The sequence below is a fragment of the Hyaena hyaena genome, unplaced genomic scaffold (genome assembly GCF_003009895.1).
Source record: "Hyaena hyaena isolate Hyena2069 unplaced genomic scaffold, ASM300989v1 scaffold_822, whole genome shotgun sequence".
NCBI lineage: Eukaryota > Metazoa > Chordata > Mammalia > Carnivora > Hyaenidae > Hyaena > Hyaena hyaena.
The window spans coordinates 248706-253754 of record NW_024081457.1 but is presented as its reverse complement, the minus strand read 5'-3'; the positions used below and the strand labels follow the sequence as shown (position 1 = coordinate 253754).

Below are 5049 nucleotides of genomic sequence, written 5' to 3'. Positions count from 1 at the left end.
CAAAAATTAAAACAAGTAAATAAAGAATAGAAACAATATAAAACTGTGTTTATTCATGAAGAGATGAGGGACAGAATACCAAAGAAGCACGTAGAATATGCAAATAATTGCCAATATATTCAAGGAGAGGGCTAGAATACTGTCAATAATTGTGATTCATTCTGTTCTCTTGCCCTGAATTCCATGAAAACTACAAAAGAATTCAGATTAAATTGTTGTGAGAGAAAAGAGCACAGAAAGTGATTGGAAGAGGAATATATAAACATATATTTTAATGTTTCAGAAAATTATGAATTCAATATTATCTCTAAGATATCAATCCTAACAAATTCTTTTCAAAAGTCCCTAATGAGAATTCCAGCTGATTGTGCATGAATAAGAAAACTGTAGGTCAATCACTTATAGACATTCAGGATATGACCTGCTCAGGGTTAATGACATTTTTGGAATTTGGATGCTTAGGTCTAAAAAGTTTAAAAGAGCATGTGCTAAACTGAGGATACTTTATGATGAAATAAATATATGTGAGCATTCTTAAATTATTGCTTTAAAAGTTTTAATCCTTATTAATTCTAATAAATAACTTAAATGTGGAATATTATTCTAGAGAACGGAATATTATTCATCACTAAAGAGAAATGCACTATCAAGTCATGAAAAGACATGGAATAACCTTAAATGCACATTCCTAAGTGAAAGAAGTCAATCTTAAAAGGTAAATACTATAGGATTCCAACTCTATGACATTCTGGAATAGGAAAAACAGTGGAGACAGTAAAAAGATTAGTGGCTGCCAGGAGGTGCATGAAGGAAGGAGCACAGACAATCTTTAGGGCAACGAAAATATTCTTTAAAATATCATAACAATAAATACACATCATTTTGTATTTGTCCAAATTGAGAGGATGTGCAACAACAAGAATAAATCATAGAAAAAAATAAACAACTGTGGACGTGGGGTAATAGATTATGATGTGTCAGTATAGGTTATCTCTGGTAACAAATGTACCACTTTGGTAGGGCAGGTTCACAAGGGAGGAATCTATGTATGCGTAGGGCGGAAGGCATGTAGAAAATGTTCTCACTCTCCCCTCGATTTTGCTGTGAACCTAAAACTGCTCTAAAACATACAATCTAAATTTTAAAAAATAGATGGCTTGTTTCTCACTGGAACTGACTCAGAGATGCGGTATAGAATATATGTGATTAAAAAAAAAATCCACCCCAGACATTTGAAACAGTTTTTTCTAAATATGATTCATCTCAATCAACTTTGTTATATTGTTTATCAGTATTTATAAAAGTCTTTTTCTAACAAATAGAGAGTTGGTTAAATACAATCTGAATAAGTAACTACTTTGATACCAACCATTCTGGAAGATGGTATCTAGGCTAAATCAACATTTGAATAACATAATAAACTACCTGAAATGTATATAACAATAGCAATAGCACACATCTGAAATTTAAGTATGAAGACTAAGTGCTCAAACTATTGCCTAAAGAAGTTCAATATTTATATTTATTTGTTAAGACTGCAGGTCCTGAAAACTGGTAGGAAAAGCAATTGCATAACATAATTTAGCAATAGTCACAATTGATATTCAAGTTAGTGGTTTATTGTCTACTCCTTTAAAAATGTCAGGTTTTGTAGTATGTAATCAGCTGGAATGGAAGCGTCATCCCAATTGCATCTTGAATGATAAGAAGGTTGGTAAAGCACAATCCTCAATTTTTAATATTTCAAATATGAAGCATTTGGGAAATTTGACATATTAGACTTCAGATGTTGTCTCTTTATGACAATATTATCAACAAGAAAGTGGAAACACAGTAATACATTATGCTGACAAAGATTATAACTACTGTGGATACAGGAACATTTCCTATTGCAATTTATTCTGGCTCTTTTAAGAATGTTATTCAGAAATGACAAGGCACAAATGAAAAATAGAATCCTAAATATTTTTTCATATTAAATTGTAATTACTCTGCCAGACAAAAACACATACATTCATGGGCATGCACAGCACTTTTAACTTTTATTTTGATGTAATTTTAGACTTAAAAGATTTATGAAAAAAATGTATCAATGTATACCCCTTATTCAGCTTCCCCTCATCTTAGCATTGTACATACTAATAGAATATTCATCATCACCAAAGAATTAACTTTGGTACAATAATATTAGCTGAAGTACAGAAGCTTTTTAGATTTTACCTGTTTGTTCACTAATACGACGTTTTTTCTATTCAAGGATCCAATCCAAGGTGCTACATTACATGTTGTCATTTCTTCTTAAGCTCACTCCATTCTAGAACTCTGTCTCCTTGCATTTCATTATCTTCCTTCATTTGAAGACAACTGGTGAGATATTTTGTTTAATGTATCTCGATTTGTGTTTTTATGATTAGATTGAGATTATGCATTGTAGGGAAGATACCAGGTACGTGATATGCTCTTCTCACTGTTTCACACGAGGAGGGTATAATGATGTCAACATTCAATACTGCTAATATTATCCATGACCACATGGATAAAGTGACTTCTTCTAGGATTCTCCAGTTGTAAAGTTACTATTTTTTCCCTTTGTAATTACTAAATGATTTGAAGGATGTACTTTGACACGAGGCAAATAGCCAGTTTTTTCCTTAATATTTCACCTACTAATTTAGCATCATAGGTAGTGTTCTAGTGGTGATTTTCTATATTCTTCATTCCTTCTACATTTAATCATTAGCACACATCTGCAAGAAGTTATTACCCATCCTCCTTTTATTGATTCCCCCGAATTTATTTAAATAGTTATTAATTTATGGGTATTTATTCTGTTTTGGGATTAGAATCCAATACTTTCATTATTTATTTTTGTTATTTATTCATTTTGTTGCTTGAGCTTTCCCAACTTTGGTCATTAGGAGCTCTTTTATTGATGTGCAATGCCTCTGCTCTTCCACCAAGTCTTCACCAGTCCATGCATCCTCTTTTTTTATGCACTTTTCACTTTGTAGCACTGTAAGAGGCTCCAGGATTATCTTGTATTTTCCTTGCTATAGTTCCGAAGCCCTGTTATTTTGTATGTAGTACTTAGAGACTGAGATTTGAGAACCAGTGTGCTTATTGTTGCTGAAATGTCATTTCTTTACTTTTCTTAATCCATAAAGCTAGGAGAGCTAGGAATATATACTAGCTCATACATGCATGCTTACACACCCACCCATATCGATTTCTCTCTCTGTACATACATTTTAATAATATGTACATGAGGCTATATTGATACCTTTACCTGACATCAGTTCCCATGTTCATTCTAGTCTTCCCTCTTTCTTATTTAGAACTTTTTTCCTACTGTGAAAAACCTACCTATCCTTGTCTATACTGCATATACTTCTATTTTCTACCCTACTGTATAAATAATTAGCTTCAAAATTCTTAAACCACACTTCTGTTTGAAATAAATTTATCAACCAGAGCACAGAGTTTTTGTACGGTTTCTTTGTCTTTAGCTTTACAGTATCCCGTCAAAATACGTACATCAGCCACTTTCCCATGTTATTCAGTTCCTTTTAATTCATTGTAAGACACATTCATTTGTCACATCCTACATTCCATCTTTCTTCTCACATCCGAGTGTATATTTTCAAAAATTCACGTAGAGGCAAACTCATTTTCTTTGTGCTATATTCTTCTGTCAGTGTTAGCGAATGCATAGACTCATGTAGCCGTGAACATGGTATGTGCAGACTGCATTCACCCTGGAATCTCCTAGGCTAACTTCCTCTCAACTCTTACCCACTACACTTGGCAATCACGGATCTGTTTTTCTCCCTAGCTTTACCTTTCCTAAATTGTCATATACATTGAATCACACAAAATGAATCTGTAGATGTTATTTCACTGCAAAATACACATGTAGGACTCTTGAATGTTCTTGAATACATCAATTCAAGATACCTTGTTGCTCTTGAAAATATCAGTAGTTTGTCACAGCACCATATATTTAAACCTATGAATGGGAATTTGCCTCTTTCCTGGTTCCACTGTAGAGTGAAAGAATTCCTGGCTCTTTCTGTTGCAGAGCTGACTTTGTGACATTCTGCTGTTGCTGTACAGAGTTGGGTAACATACCTTAAAAAAAAAATAAGTAGTTTCTCACTTTTGGTGGTTCAAACAGCATTCACTGTATATAGGGCCATACTTTGTTTACCATTTGCTAGTTGTGGGACATTTTGAATTGTCTCCACTGGAGAAATTATGAAGAAAGCTGCTATTCAGTTCAGTCATTTTTGAATATTTACATTCTTTAAATATTTTTTGTGTTGTGATGGTAAAACTGTATTCTATTTTTTAATGTTTGTTTATTTTTAAGAGAGAGAGAAGAAGACAGACTGTGAGGGAGGGGTAGAGATAGAGGGAGACACAAAAAACTGAAGCAGGCTCCAGATCGTCAGCACAGGATCCAGTTCGGGGCTTGAATTTAGGAGCCCCGAGATTATGACCTGAGCTGAAGTCAAACACTTAGCCGACTGTACCACCCAGGTACCCTGGTAAAACTGCATTCTAAAAGTGTTTTTAAAAATATATATATAAAAAAAAAAACCACTTCTAATGAGTTCCCTTCAGTTACTTTATTAGTATGTGATTGCAAACTGACTTCAGAGTTAATCTACTCAAAATCTGGGGACAAACTTTCTGTGTTGTTTTAATATCTTTCATGATAAGGTAATTTTTTTATTGTTTTTATTTATTTCTGAGAGACAGAGAGAGAGAGCATGAGCAGGGAAAGGTCAGAGAGAGAGGGAGATACAGAATCTGAAGCAGGCTCCAGGCTCTGAGCTAGCCATCAGCACAGAGCCCAATGCAGGTCTCGATCCCAGGGACCATGACCTGAGCCGAAGTCGGAGGCTTAACCTACTGAGCCACCTAGGCGCCCCATGATACGGTAATTTAAAAATGAACCAGAGTTTGGCTTTTTGATTTTTTTTACATTTATTTATTTCTAGAGAGACAGAGAGGGACAGATCACAAGCCGGGAAGGGGCAGAGAGAG

The 5049-nt window shown here is 34.1% G+C and overlaps 1 non-coding gene across 1 annotated transcript; it reads left to right on the top strand.

Annotated features, from left to right (window-relative positions):
- Window positions 1-3990: 3990 nt before the first annotated feature.
- On the top strand, window positions 3991-4128 carry LOC120221987. Its single transcript, XR_005525934.1, has one exon. It is a non-coding gene; the product is annotated as a small nucleolar RNA SNORA46 (small nucleolar RNA).
- Window positions 4129-5049: the final 921 nt, after the last annotated feature.